Here is a 16,825-nt window from a genome sequence, read left to right on the forward strand (position 1 = left end):
TGTATATGGAAAAAATCCTAAGATTGGTGACAACAATTCTAATTACTTTTTGTACAATTAGTATCTCACGTCATGTATCACTGTTTTAAAAATTAAAACAGAAATTCCTTTATCACTGTGAAGAAACTAACATTACATCACAGTCAATAAAAGTAATTAATATTTGTCATTCTCGCCTCTCGAAACTTTTCATGAATAAATCATTAAAATTTGCGCGTAGCGTATGCATACGCGTTAAAATGGAATGAAAAATTCCATAATAACATAAAAAAAATCATGATTCTCGGAAACATCCAATTTAATAGGCAGTCATACTCGGCATTATCCTTTCTTTGAAATCCAATTTGTATACAAAGATTTTCACATTGCATTCATTTGGAAAGTAATGACTTAATTTCATTTCATAATTCCATTGTGTCAGAAGATATAATTGAATATTTATACAAAACAAAACCAAAAAAAAAACTTTACTCCAAAAAGAAATACAGCAGTTTCTCATGTTTATTAACTCTGTAATTAAACGAAATTCTCTTTAAGAGGAAATGGGGCAGTACAAACTGTGAGAGAGAATGGGAGATAGAGAGCCAGAGATAGGGAGTAATAGTGTATGTGTATATTTTTAAAAACATACTCAAGCTTCCCTTACCCATTTGCCTTACTAATGGATAATCACATAAATATTGCAAATTAAAACATCGTCTTTTAGCATATGTATGATTGCATGTCTGCCAAGCTGCATGCCTGCTTGCATCTACAATATTTCATGTGTATACTTTTTGTTTTTGTTTTTACAAAATATTCTGTCCCCAAAAATTATAAGAGTGGAGAAAAAAGTTGAAGAGAAAAATTTCCATATGTCTTTAGCATGTGTGTGTGTGTGGTGTAAGAGTAAAAACAAAGGGGAAATATATATTCATTTATGCACATGCCACGTACTCGGAATAGGCAGGAGACATGTTAAATATGTTAAACATTTTCACTTTGCACCCATAATGCATAAATAATAAACAGGACACCCAGCTTTGCTGAGAATGCAAATATTCTCCTCATCCTCATGCAGATAACGGTATGCTGTCCAGAGGTGTAGAAGAGCGCTCACGTACAAAGAATCTCGGTTAAGAATTTAATTTTGCATATTTTTTGCTATCATCATAAGAACTATCTGAAGCAGAGCATAGAGGGGAATATATAATAAAATTATGAAAAATACACTCAGAAAAAAATTGCATCTACATTTTTTCCATGTTGTAGGGGTACGAGAACCTCATCTTCTCTTCCTTTTTATACCCTCCACCATAGGATGGGGGTATATTAACTTTGTCATTCCGTTTGTAACACATCGAAATATTGCTCTAAGACCCCATAAAGTATATATATTCTGGGTCGTGGTGAAATTCTGAGTCGATCTAAGCATGTCCGTCCGTCCGTCCGTCTGTCCGTCTGTCCGGCTGTCCGTCCGTCTGTGGAAATCACGCTAACTTCCGAACGAAACTAGCTATCGACTTGAAACTTGGCACAAGTAGTTGTTATTGATGTAGGTCGGATGGTATTGAAAATGGGCCATATCGGCCCACGTTTACGTATAGCCCCCATATAAACCGATCCTCAAATTTGGCTTGCGGAGCCTTCCAGAGCAGCAAAATTCCTCCGATCCGGTTGAAATTTGGTACGTGGTCTAAGTATACGGTCTCTAACAACCATGCAAAAATTGGTCCATATCGGTCCATACCCCCATATAAACCGATCCCCAGATTTGACCTCCGGAGCCTCTTGGCATAAGCGTAGGAAGACCTCTGGGGAGGGGGCTTAGACCCCCCCAGAAAAAATCTAGCCCCCCCCCAGAATTTGAAAACCTACACTGTTAGAAAAATATTTTTCATATGTTTCGATATAAACAAAATGTGTTTCGGGCACAATTTTTAAACACAATATATTTAAGTGCAAACATGTAATGTTCTCAAACTAACACTAAATGTTTGGAACACATATGTTAATATGTTAGAATATATTATGTTTGGGGCATGCATGTTTCATAAAAATTATATGTGTGAATGTAAACACATATAAATTTACAAATTTCGAGTAAACATATATATGTTGTGATATTGAGAGAGAGTATAGAGAAAGAAATAGAGATAAAAACCGGGAGGGTTGACGAAAGATATCAAATTAACACAGCGAGAGAATCGAAAGAGAGCAATTTCTGTGAAACCGCTTATATGTTGTTTCGGAAGCTGCTTTATGATAAGGCCAAAAATTTTATACGCTTAAGTCTAAATATTATTTAATTTAAGTCTAAATATTATTTAATTTGTATATATTATCAAATTATTTATGTATGTTTATACTCGACCCCACGTTCTTCCTTTGTTAGAGTTTTTGAATTCCTTCCAAAATATCAAACTTTTATACCAAAACCAGTTTTTTATTACAAAATTGTTATTTTTGCAATAAAAAAATAATATTTTATCCAAAAGCTCAGTCCATTTCGTTTATATCAAGTACTGTTTCTGACTGTAAATCTTTAATAACCCACATTTCGAAGTTTCATTATAAAAATTTAATATAGTATAAATATAAATGTGTAAATTAAAAAAAAAAAAACAATTGGTGTTTGGTCGGAGCAGGGATTGAACCCACGACCCTTTGCATATACGGCAGACATGCTAACCACTGCTCCACGTTGCCAACACATGTATGTTTCTGTTAAATAATGTTATGTTTGCATGGGCTCGTGGGCGCTGCAAACTATGCTATATAAATGTAACTTATAACGATAATTGTCTTCTGGTGACTATAACAGCTACGTAGCTCAGTGGTAGTGTGTTGGCTTACAAACTGTATGGTCCTCGGTTCGATTCTCCGTCCAGGCGAAAGGTAAAATTTAAAAAAATTATAAAATTGAATAATTTCTTCAACATTATTTGTATTACAGAAAAAGGTGCCAAGAACTAAAAAATTTCGTGGAAGTGAAAATTATGTTAGGGAATGAGCACAATCTTCTTTGGGGAAAATTCTTCCAAGCATATAATATTTTTGGCTCAAAATGCTTCCAAAAATAGAATATGTTCACATAAAACAAACATATTAATGTTTCGGCAGTATCCAATAATATATGTGCTTCCTGCAAAATATGTTTGGAACATATGTTAGAGAGGCGATTTTTTTTAGGGTGTATTTACGATTTTACATTTTTATAAAAATTAAACAAGTATATACAACCTCACAAAGTTCCGCTAAAGACTTTCATGCACAATCGAATTACTTGGGTTGTGGTAGCAGTTGCCGATGGCAATGTTTGAAGTCTGATATTTATGAAATAGAGCTGTGATTGAACTTATGGTTTAGTTGACTAACTAACAGCATGTTTCTGTATGTCGAACGAGTTCAATCGATCGACTGAAATGCATAGAAACAGCTGTTTTTGGTTATAAATTCTGCTGTTCGTTTCCATTTTAGTCGACATACAGAAACAGGTTGTAAAGCTCCTTTATTATATTGTTTAGTCTGGTTTAGTCATCTTAATTAAAAAATAGTAATTGGTATTAAAACTATTCTTCCATAAATTAATATCTTAATAATGCTGCAAAAAAGCGTCGCCAAAAAAGAAGTGAAAATGTTCTTTTTGGGTCCGGAAGTGGTGCAAAATGGGCGGAGAAGCGATGCATGTAATAGGAACTCGTCATAGAACGAATGTCCACCGTTTCAACAGCCGTTGCAATAAATTTGCATCACTTCTTACGGTGTGATTCGAATTCCGAGTTTTGAATGTGAATTAAAAAATTGTGTGATATTTTCCCAAATAAATAATTTTTATTTATTCGTTTTTTATTTGATTTTTGTCGACCTTTTGTTAGAATTATATAAATATTTATAAAGACCTCGAGCTTCAAGAAACATTAATTTATAATAATTTTTATATTTTTTATGATTTTTAATGAATTCTAACGCTTGTTTGAATATTTTCAAAAATTATTGATTTTTCTATAATGGATTTAGCAGTTTTGTGGCAAAATTTGAATAATTTTTACCATTTTATTTATTCTTACTCTTTTTTTAAACTATTTGAAAAAAGAAAACAAAAATTACGCATTAAAATATGAAAAAACTGAAGTAAAAAACTTCATGTGTAGTTAATATAATTAACTTCTTTGTGAGGACATGTTTGGAAGTGCTTTTAAAGTTGTGCCTTTAAAACAAATCCCAATTTTTTTTTTTGCTCGGAAAAGTGTGGAACTACTTCTAGTTGCTTTATTATATATTATTTTGATGTCTATTTTTGTATTCTTTTTTATGAAATAAAACAATGATTGAACCTATAAGTTCAGTCTATAAATTTTTAGCTAGGGGGGCTGTAGCCCCCCCTAGGAAAATTGTCTAGCTACGCTAATGCCTCTTGGAGGGGCAAAATTCATCCGATCCGGTTGAAATTTGGTACCTGATGTTAGTATACGCTCTCTAACAACCATGCAAAAATTGGTTCATATCGGTCCATAAATATATATAGCTCCCATATAAACCGATCCCCAGATTTGACCGCCGGAGCCTCTTGGAGGAGCAAACTTCATCCTACCCGATTGAAATTTGGTACGTGGTGTAAGTATATGGTCTCTAACAACCATGCAAAAACTGGTCCATATCGGTCCATAATTATATATAGCTCCCATATAAACCGATCCCCAGATTTGACCTCCGGAGCCTCTTGGAGGGGCAAAATTCATCCGATCCGTTTCAAATTGGGTACCTGATGTTAGTATACGGTCTCTAACAAGCATGCAAAAATTGGTCCATATCGGTCCATAATTATATATAGCTCCCATATAAACCGATCCCCAGATTTGAACTCCGGAGCCTCTTGGATGAGCAAAATTCATCCGATCCAATTGAAATTTAGCACGTGGTGTTAGTATATGGTCTCTAACAACCATGCAAAAATTGGTCCATATCGGTCCATAATTATATATAGCTCCCATATAAACCGATCCCCAGATTTGACCTCCGGAGCCTCTTGGAGGAGCAACAGTCATCCGATGCGGTTGAAATTTGGTACATTTCGTTAGTATATGGCCTCTAACAGCCATGTAAAAATTGTCAAATTTTATTACTATAGAAAGTTTTGTCAAAATTTCATTTCTATAGAAATTTTGTAAAAAGTTTATTTCTGTAGAAAATTTTGTCAACATTTTATTTCTATAGACAATTTTGTCAACATTTTATTTCTATAGAACATTTTGTCAACATTTTATTTCTATAGAAAATTTTGTCAACATTTTATTTCTATGGAAAATTTTGTCAAAATTTTATTGCTATAAAAAATTTTGTCAACATTTTACTTCCATAGAAAATTCTGTCAACATTTTATTTCTATAGAAAATGTTGTCAAGTTTTTATTTCTATAGAAAATGTTGTCAAAATTTAATTTCTATAGAAAATTTTGTCAAACTGAATTATATACGTATTTAATCGGCCTTTTTTTTTTGTTTAATATATACCCCTTATGGACTAACTTACAATTTAGAAGACAGTGTTAAAAAGTTTTACGATACCTTGCCATCGGCAAGTGTTATCGCAACCCAAGTAATTCGATTGTGGATGACAGCCTTTAGTAGACGTTCCTACGCAATCCATGTTGGAGAGTACATAAGATTCGGCCTGGCCGAACTTACGGCCGTATATACTTGTTTTTTTTTTAATTTGAAAAGTTTTTTTTTCGAATATTTGAAAATTTTTCGTTACATAGAGTTTTTAGCATTTCGAAATGACGGCTTTTCAAACTTTTTTAAAATTTGGAAAGTTTTGTTTTCGAATATATCAAAAAATTCGAAAAGATTCCGATTTTTGGACCTTTCGAAGTCGACTTAAGAATTTTTTGAAAATATAGAAAAACTCGACAATTCGGATTTTTGAAAATTGGAGTTTTCAACTTTTGGGCCTTTCACACAAAACCCTGATTTTAAAATTTTTGAAAATTCGGATAGTCTAATTTTCAAATTTTTGAAAATTTGGCTAGTCATTTCAGATTTTTAAAAATTGGAGTTTTCAACTTTTTTTCAATTTCTTCTTTTTTTTAAATTTGGAAAGTTTTTTTTTCGAATATTTGAACAAATTTCGTAGAGTTCCGACATTTGGACCTTTCAACTATTGCAAAATTTGGAAAATAATTTTTGTCGCCATACTCCTGAGTCCAGGAAGAATTGCCGAAATTTTACTTGCATCATGCTTATGGCAATGTCAATCTCGAATTTTTCAAAACTTGGAAAATTTGACTTTTCGAAACTTTAACATTTTGAAATGTCGGGATTTATTTTTTTTTTAAATTTGGAAAGTTGTTTTTTCGAATATTTCAAAAAATTCGAAAAGATTCCGACTTTTGGACCTTTCTACAATTTCAAAATTTCAAAAGTCGACTTAAGAATTATTTTAAAATATAGAAAAAATCAACATTTCGGATTTTTGAAAATTGGAGTTTTCAACTTTTGGGCCTCTCACATAAAAACCCGACTTTTTAAATTTTTGAAAATTTGGATAGTCTACTTTTCTAATTATTGAAAATTGGGATAGTCATTTCAGATTTTTAAAAATTGGAGTTTTCAACTTTTGGGTCGAAATGTCGGCTTTTCATTTTTTTTTTAATTTGAAAAGTTTTTTTCGAATATTTGAAAAAATTTCGTTACATAGAGTTTCCGACATTTTTAAAAATTGGAGTTTTCAACTTTTGGGTCCAAATGTCGGCTTTTCATTTTTTTTTTTAATTTGAAAAGTTTTTTTCGAATATTTGAAAAAATTTCGTTACGTAGAGTTTCCGACATTTGGACCTTTCGACTATTTCAAAATTTGGAAAAGAATTTTTGTCGCCATACTTCTGAGTCCAGCAATATAGGAAGAATTGCAGAAATTTGACATGCATCATGCAAAGTCGATGTCTCGAATTTTTAAAAACTTGGAAAATGTGACTTTTCAAAATTTTTAACATTTCGAAATGTCGGCCTTTCAATTTTTTTTTTTTTTTTAATTTGGAAAGTTTTTTTCGAATATTTCAAAAAATTCGAAAAGATTCCGACTTTTGGACCTTTCGACAATTTTAAATTTTGGAAAATTGACTTTAGAATTTTTTGAAAATATGGAAAAATCGACATTTCGGATTTTTGAAAATTGGAGTTTTCAACTTTTGGGCCTTTCACATAAAACCCTGATTTTTAAATTTTTGAAAATTTGGATAGTCTAATTTTCAAATTTTTGAAAATTTGGCTAGTCATTTCAGATTTTTAAAAATTGGAGTTTTCAACTTTTTTCAATTTCTTCTTTTTTTTAAATTTGGAAAGTTTTTTTTTTTCGAATATTTGAACAAATTTCGTTACATAGAGTTCCGACATTTGGACCTTTCAACTATTGCAAAATTTGGAAAATAATTTTTGTCGCCATACTCCTGAGTCCAGCAATATAGGAAGAATTGCCGAAATTTTACTTCCATCATGCTTATGGCAATGTCAATCTCGAATTTTTCAAAACTTGGAAAATTTGACTTTTCGAAACTTTTACATTTTGAAATGTCGGGATTTAATTTTTTTTTTTAAATTTGGAAAGTTGTTTTTTCGAATATTTCAAAAAATTCGAAAAGATTCCGACTTTTGACCTTTCTACAATTTCAAAATTTCAAAAGTCGACTTAAGAATTTTTTGAAAATATAGAAAAAATCAACATTTCAGATTTTTAAAAATTGGAGTTTTCAACTTTTGGGTCGAAATGTCGGCTTTTCATTTTTTTTAATTTGAAAAGTTTTTTTCGAATATTTGAAAAAATTTCGTTACATTGAGTTTCCAACATTTTTAAAAATTGGAGTTTTCAACTTTTGGGTCGAAATGTCGGCTTTTAATTTTTTTTTTAATTTGAAAAGTTTTTTTCGAATATATGAAAAAATTTCGTTACGTAGAGTTTCCGACATTTGGACCTTTCGACTATTTCAAAATTTGGAAAAGAATTTTTGTCGCCATACTTCTGAGTCCAGCAATATAGGAAGAATTGCAGAAATTTGACATGCATCATGCAAAGTCGATGTCTCGAATTTTTAAAAACTTGGAAAATGTGACTTTTCAAAATTTTTAACATTTCGAAATGTCGGCCTTTCAATTTTTTTTTTTTTTTTTAATTTGGAAAGTTTTTTCGAATATTTCAAAAAATTCGAAAAGATTCCGACTTTTGGACCTTTCGACAATTTTAAATTTTGGAAAATTGACTTTAGAATTTTTTGAAAATATGGAAAAAATCGATATTTCGGATTTTTAAAAATTGGAGTTTTAAACTTTTGGAAAAATGAAGAAGTAGAAATTGCGAAAATTTTGAATAGTCGACTTTATGAATTTATGAAAATATGCAATAGTCGAATATTTTAAACTTAAAAAATCAGCTTTACAGATTTTTGAAAATTTTAATAGGTTTCATTCCAAAATATTTGAAAATCGTGGAAAAGTCGAATTTTCGACTTTTGGGCCTTCCTTCCGACTATTTCAAAATTTGCAAACGTTGCATTTTCGCATTAAAGAAAGTAGGAAAAGTCGACTTTTCCAATTTTTGAAAATTTGTAAAAGTCGAACTTTTGAAAATTTGGAATAGTGGACTTTTCGAATTTTTAAAAATTTATGAAAGTCGATTTTTCGAATTTTTGACTGTGGGGAAAATCAAGTTTCCGACTTTCGAACCTTTCGACTATTTAAAAAATTTGAAAAAGTCGACAATTTGAATTTTTGAAAATTTGTAGAAATATGGAAACCTCGAACTTTTGAAAATTTCGAAAAGTCGACGTTTTTCGAATTTTCGACTGAGGAAAAATCAAGTTTCCGACTTTCGAACATTTCGACTATTTAAAAAATTTGGAAAAGTTTACGTTTTGACAATATGGAAAACTACAAAAATTTGGGGAAAAATTCGAATTTTCGAATTTTTGACTTCTGAAAAAGTCAAGTCTTCGACTTTAAGACCTTTCAACTATTTCAAAAGTCTACTTTTTGTATTTGTGAAAATTTGGAAAAGTCGAAATTTTGAAAATGGTAAGGTTGACTTTTTACATTTTTAACAATTTCTAAAAGTCGACTTTTCGAATTTTTGACTTTGGGAAAAATCAAGTTTCCGACTTTTGAACCTTTCGACTATTCCAAACTTTGGAAAAGTCAGATTCACATTTTGAAAATTTGGAAAACTCAAAAAATTTGGAAAGTCGACTTTTCGATTTTTGAAAAAGTCAAGTTTCCTACATTTGGACCTTTCGACTATTTCAAAAGTCGACTTTTTGAATTTTTGAAAATTTGGAAAAGTCGAAATTTTGAAAACTTTTTGCATTTTTAAAAATTTCTAAAAGTCGACTTTTCGAATTTTTGACTTTGGGAAAAATTAAGTGTCCGACTTTTGAACCTTTCGACTATTTCAAACGTCGACTTTTTGAATTTGTGAAAATTTGAAAAAGTCCAAATTTTGAAAATGGTAAGGTCGACTTTTTGCAATTTTAAAAATTTCTAAAAGTCGACTTTTAGAATCTTTGACTTTGGGAAGAATCAAGTTTCCGACTTTTGAATCTTTCGACTATTTCAAAATTTGGAAAATCAGATTCAAAAATTTAAAATATGGAATTTTTATACCCTTCACCACTACTGTGGTACAGGGTATAATAAGTTTGTGCATTTGTATGTAACGCCAAGAAGGAAAAGTCTGAGACCCATCGTTTAGTATACCGATCGTCTTAGAATTAAATTCTGAGTCGATTTAGCGATGTCCGTCTGTCTGTCTGTTGATGTATTTTTGTGTGCAAAGTACAGCTCGCAGTTTTAGTCCGATTGTCCTAAAATTTGGTATAGGGTCCTGTTTCGCCTCAAAGACGATCCCTATTGATTTTGGAAAAAATCGGTTCAGATTTAGATATAGCTGCCATATATATTTTTCACCGATCTGGTAATAATTGGCGTGTATATCAACCGATCTTCCTCAAATTCCGTACATCTGAATATTTTATGAGTCTCGAAAAACTTGCAAAATATCAGCCAAATCGGTTCAGATTTAGATATAGCTCCCATATATAGCTTTCGCCCGATTTACACTCATTTGCCCACAGAGGCCAATTTTTTGCTCCGATTTAGTTGAAATTTTGCACAGGGAGTAGAATTAGCATTGTAGCTATGCGTGTCAAATTTGGTTGAAATCGGTTCAGATTTAGATATAGCTCCCATATATAGCTTTCGCCCGATTTTCACTCAAATGACCACAGAGGCCAATTTTTTGCTCTGATTTAGTTGAAATTTTGCACAGGGAGTATAATTAGCATTGCACCTATGCGTGCCAAATTTGGTTGAAATCGGTTCAGATTTAGATATAGCTCCCATATATAGCTTTCGCCCGATTTACACTCATATGACCACAGAGGCCAATTTTTGGTACGATTTAGTTGAAATTTTGCACAGGGAGTAGAATTAGCATTGTAGCTATACGTGCCAAATTTGGCTGAAATCGGTTCAGATTTAGATATATCTCCCATATATAGCTTTCGCCCGATTTACACTCATATGACCACAGAGGCCAATTTCTAACTCCGATTTAGTTGAAATTTTGCACAGGGAGTAGAATTAGCATTGTAGCTATGCGTGCCAATTGGTTGAAATCGGTTCAGATTTAGATATATCTCCCATATATAGCTTTCGCCCGATTTACACTCATATGACCACAGAGGCCAATTTTTAACTCCGATTTAGTTGAAATTTTGCACAGGGAGTAGAATTAGCAATGTAGCTATGCGTGCCAAATTTGGTTGACATCGGTTCAGATTTAGATTTAGCTCCCATATATATGTTTTTCTGATTTCGACAAAAATGGTCAAAATACCAAAATTTTCCTTGTAAAATCGCCACTCCTTAGTCGAAAAGTTGTAGAAATGACTCTAATTTTCCTATACTTCTAATACATATATATCGAGCGATAAATCATAAATAATTTTTTTCGAAGTTTCCTTAAAATTGCTTCAGATTTAAACGTTTCCCATATTTTTTTTACTAACATTGTGTTCCACCCTGGTGCATTAGCCGACTTAAATTTAGAGTCTATAGATTTTGTAGAAGTTTATCAAATTCTTCCAGATCGAGTGATATTTAAATATATGTATTTAGGACAAACCTTTATATATAGCCCCCAACACATTTGACGGATGTGATATGGTATCGAAAATTTAGATCTACAAAGTGGTGCAGGGTATAATATAGTCGGCCCCGCCCGACTTTAGACTTTCCTTACTTGTTTTTTACTAACATTGTGTTCCACCCTAATGCATTAGCCGACTTAAATTTAGAGTCTATAGATTTTGTAGAAGTTTATCAAATTCTTCCAGATCGAGTGATATTTAAATATATGTATTTAGGACAAACCTTTATATATAGCCCCCAACACATTTGACGGATGTGATATGGTATCGAAAATTTAGATCTACAAAGTGGTGCAGGGTATAATATAGTCGGCCCCGCCCGACTTTAGACTTTCCTTACTTGTTTAAAATAGGTTAATACCACTTTTTGAATTTTTGAATTTTGAACCTTTTACATATTTCAAAAAATTAAAAAAGCAGAATTTACGTTTTTTTTTTTAATTTGGATTAGCCGACTTTTCAATTTGTGACAATATGGAAAATCAAATTTTTGAAAATTTAGAAAAGTCAACTTTTAGAATTTTTGAAAATATGGAAAACTCAAGTTTTCGAATTTTTCAAAATTTGGAAAACTCGACTCTTTGAATTTTTTACTTTTATAAGATTCAAAATTAAAGTTAAGATTCCGACTTTTAAACCTTTCGACTATTCCAGCCTGCTTCTATTGAAACTGTCGACTATTCAAGTTCTTGAAAATTTCAATAAATCGAATTTTCGAGTTTTTCACCTATTTCAAATTTTGGAAAAGTCGACTTTTCGAATTTTAAAAATTTTATAAATTGAATTATTAAAATTAAATTTTAGAATTAAAAATTTGATTGATTGAAAAATTAAACACTTGTACATATCAAAATTTTTACTTTTAGAACTTTCGACTATTTCAAAATTTGTGATAGTCAACTTTTCAAATTTTTAAAAATTTGGAAAAGCTAACTCTTGGAATTTTTGAATAGACGAAAAAGTCTATTTTTCCAGTTTTTAACACATGGAAAAGTCGACTTTTCAACTAAAATATTGAAAAAGTCTACTTTTGAAACAGTCTATAGGCGATTTTGCAAAAATTGAGCATCTTGAAAAGTCGATGCTATTTTTATTTATTTTATTTTATTTTCATTTCTAATCTCTACCAAGAAAAACTCAGCGGCTCTTCGACCTTTCGAAATTTTTCAAATCGACTTTTCAAGTTGTCGACTTTTTGAGCTGTCGACTTTTCGATATTTCTAAATGTCGTATTTACGACTTTCTAAATTTGAGCTGCCATTGTACCGGATAACTTTACACATTCATTGTAAAATATATGATATCGACAGTCGGAAATACCATAGAAATATTTGCATCGTATTCCCCTTTTTATCCAATATCGACTTCTCGACTGTCGATTTGTCTATTTGGTTCAACATTAAAAGTCGATTAGATAAATTTGGAGATTGCAAAAAGTCGACTTTTTGTAGTATTCTACCTTTTGACTATTTTTGCAAAAAATCGAAAAGCCGATTTAAATTGACCAATTGCTGGTAACCGAAATCAAAATATTGATGGTAATGAAAAAATCACAAAGTCGAATTTGAATTTATATGCTAACTACTGATTAAGAAGATGAAAGTCATGACGTCTAATATCGACTTTTCGAAAAATTTTACACTTGACTTTTTCAAAATTTTACGAAATTGAGAAAACGATATGTTAAATTTTCAAAATTTTAAAAAATCTACTTTTGTAAAACATAGAAAGTATAAAGCGAGTATCGAAATTTTACAAAGTTAAAAAATCAAATTTCGAAACTACAGAATTTTGAAAATTAAATTTTCGAATAATCGATTTTTTTCGTAGAAATCTTGAAATTGGAATTTTTAAATCTGCTAATCGAAATTTGATATGGGCTAAATGACTAATCAGCATTGGATAGTAGACGAAATTGACTTTCGTAACCCAACTTTTCAAAGTTAAAAATTCGACATTCCCAAATTTGAAAAACTTCGACTTTTCAAAGTCGAATAGTTGATATTCCCAAATTTTAAATTTTGCAAAACTTGAAAAAAGTAAATTCTATTTTCTAAATTTTTACTATGCCCCAATATTCGTACTACGCAAACCTCAAGCTTCAGCTTCAATTTCCCAATTCAAACCTTATACGAAATATTTCGAAATTTTTTCTAAGTGTAATAGCATAAACTAAATAAATGATGATCATAATATTAGGCAACAACATGGCTGCGCCGTTGTTGTGCTTTAGTGAATGCTTCAAAGAGGTCTGTAATGGCCATAGTGACGATACGCGATTTATGTATCTCGTCGTCTAACATCATGCATGCAAACTAATGATAAAATTATGGCTTAAACCGTGAGACAAAGGATGAAAGGATGACGAAGAATGGGACACGGTTGGCAAGCAGTAGGAGTAGCATTTAATAATATCACGAATAATTCTAGCATATTACAACATCAGCAGGAGCACCGACACCACAGCACAATGCAATTGTCCTATGGTGTGACTTAATGAAAAACCAACCGAGAGATGAGTAAAACAAAAAATCCATTTGAGGACTCATCCGCTACATCCTGACTGACATTTTATGCAAAGGAAGCAACAAGACTCGTACATTGAAGCACAGTGATTGAAATTTAAAATACTATCAAGTACATTCGGAGCTCATAAAATTTTGTAAAAAATCTTTAGGGATACTTCATGCCAAAACTTGACAAAAAGTGTCGAAACTATAAAAAAGGTTAAGTGACACTACAACAAAAAAATTTCTATAGAAATAAAATTTTGAGAAAATTTTTTATAGATATAAAATTTTGAGAAAATTTTTTTTTATAGAAATAAAATTTTGAGAAACTTTTTTATAGAAATAAAATTTTGACAAAATTTTCTATAGAAATAAAATTTTGACAACATTTTCTATAGACATAAGATTGTTAACAAAATTTTCTAAAGAAAAAATTTTTAACTAAATTTTCTATAGAAATAAAATTTTGACAAAATTTTCTAAAGAACTAAAATTTTGAAAAATTTTTCTATAGAAATAAAATGTTGACAACATTTTCTATAGAAATAAAATTTTGAAACATTTTCTAAAGAAACAAGTAAGTAAAGTCAAAAGCCGGGCTGAGCCGACTATATTATACCCTTCACCACTATGTAGACAAACATTTGTGTTACCATCTGAACTACTTCAAATTTCTGGGAGCTATATAAAGGTTTGCATTTCCAGATACAAATACTTTTAATGGAGACAATTTTTTGTACTTCTACAAGGATATTAGTTAGATCTCGTTTTTACAGGAATATTGGTTAGATCTCGCCAAGATATGGTCAATGGTGGGTTGTGATATATTATTTGGTCAAGTCGGGCGACTTGGAGCCTTATTTAAAACTCAACCGTTCTGTGGAATTTCTGGCATTACAGTGTGTAGGATGTGACTAAGATATGGGGAAATCATAGCAGAATTTTGTGTAAAGGCCATAAGCGTAGGAAGGCCTCTGGGGAGGGGGCTTAGACCCCCCCAGAAAAAATTTAGCCCCCCCCCCCAGAATTTGAAAACCTATAATTTATAACCAAAAAACAGCTGTTTTTTGGTTATAAATTCAGCTGTTTGTTTCCATTTTAGTCGATCGACAGAGCTCATTCGACATACAGAAACAGGCTGTAAAGCTCCTTTATTATATTGTTTAGTCTGGTTTAGTCATCTTAATTAACAAATAGTAATTGGTATTAAAACTATTCTTTCATAAATTAATATCTTAATAATGCTGCAAAAAAGCGTCGCCAAAAAAGAAGTGAAAATGTTCTTTTTGGGTCCGGAAGTGGTGCAAAATTGGCGGAGAAGCGATGAGTGTAATAGGAACTCGTCATAGAACGAATGTCCACTGTTTCAATAGCCGTTGCAATAAATTTGCATCACTTCTTACGGTGATTCAGAGTTTTGAATGTGAATTAACAAATTGTGTTATATTTTCCCAAATAAATAATTTTTATTTATTCGTTTTTTATTTGATTTTTGGTCGACCTTTTGTTAGAATTATATAAATATTTATAAAGACCTCGTGCTTCAAGAAACATTAATTTATAATAATTTTTATATTTTTTATGTTTTTTAATGCATTCTAACGCTTGTTTGAATATTTTCAAAAATTATCGATTTTTCTATAATGGATTCAGCATTTTTGTGGCAAAATTTGAATATTTTTTACCATTTTATTTATTCTTACTCTTTTTTAAACTATTTGAAAAAAGAAAACAAAAATTACGCATTAAAATATGTAAAAACTGAAGTAAAAACTTCCTGTGTAGTTAATATAATTAACTTCTTTGTGAGGATATTTTTGGAAGTGCTTTTAAAGTTGTGCCTTTAAAACAAATCCCAATTTTTTTGCTGGGAAAAGTGTGGAACTACTTTTAGTTGCTTTATTATATATTATTTTGATGTCTATTTTTTTATTCTTTTTTATGAAATAATACAATAATTGAACCTATAAGTTCAGTCCATAAATTTTTAGCTAGGGGGCTATAGCCCCCCCTAGGAAAATTGTCTAGCTACGCTAATGGTAAAGGCTTTATCTAAACCTTAACCAAATTAGATCAAACTTGATACACTTAAATATCATATTAAATATATTCTCTGTGGAAACTATCCAGTCAATTGGAGTAAAATTCCATTGAAAATGGGTCTAAAATATGAAACAGTCTACCATATTTCCCCAACTCTGGTGTACGTATACATGGGATTTGGAATAATAACTCTGCAATCTCTGAAAAATTATAACTTTGGCCCCCGCGGTCACATCTAAATCTGAACCGATTTCAACCAAATTTGGCACACTTACCGATACTATTAAACGTACTTCTTTTGCAAAATTTGAAGCAAGTCAGAGCAAAACTCTGACTTTTGAGGCCACATAAGTCCAAATCGGACGAAAGATATATATGGGAGCTATATCTAAATCTGAACCGATTTCAAAAAAAATTTGGCACACTTACCAATACTATTAAAAGTACTTCCTGTGCAAAATTTGAAGCAAGTCAGGGCAAAACTCTGGCTTTTGATGCCATATAAGTCTAAATCGGACGAAAGATATATATGGGAGCTATATCTAAATTTGAACCGATTTCCATCAAATTTACCAAGCATTGGTGAATGTCAATTCTACCCTCTGTGCAAAATTTCACGAAGATCTGTAGTAAACTTTGGTCTCTGTGGTCATATGAGTCTTAATCGGACGAAAGATATATGTGGGAGCTATATCTAAATCTGAACCGATTTGGCTGATATTTTGCAAGATTTTCCAGATTCATGAAATATTTGGATGTACGGTATTTCAAGAAAATCGGTTGATAAACTCGCTAAATATGACCACATCGGGGATAAATATATATGGCAGCTATATCTAAATCTGAACCGATTTTTTCCAAAACCAATAGCGATTGTCTCTGTCCCTAGAAACAGCCCTATTCCAAATTTGAGGACGATCGGACTTAAATTGCGAGCTGTACTTTGTGCACAAAATTACATATACAGACAGACGGATGGACGGACAGACAGACGGACATCGCTAAATCGACTCAGAATTTAATTCTAAGCCGATCGGTATACTAAAAGTTCGGCCAGGCCGAATCTTATGTACCCTCCACCATGGATTGCGTAGAA

This window comes from Haematobia irritans, chromosome 2, assembly GCF_050003625.1.
Source record: "Haematobia irritans isolate KBUSLIRL chromosome 2, ASM5000362v1, whole genome shotgun sequence".
NCBI classification, from domain to species: domain Eukaryota; kingdom Metazoa; phylum Arthropoda; class Insecta; order Diptera; family Muscidae; genus Haematobia; species Haematobia irritans.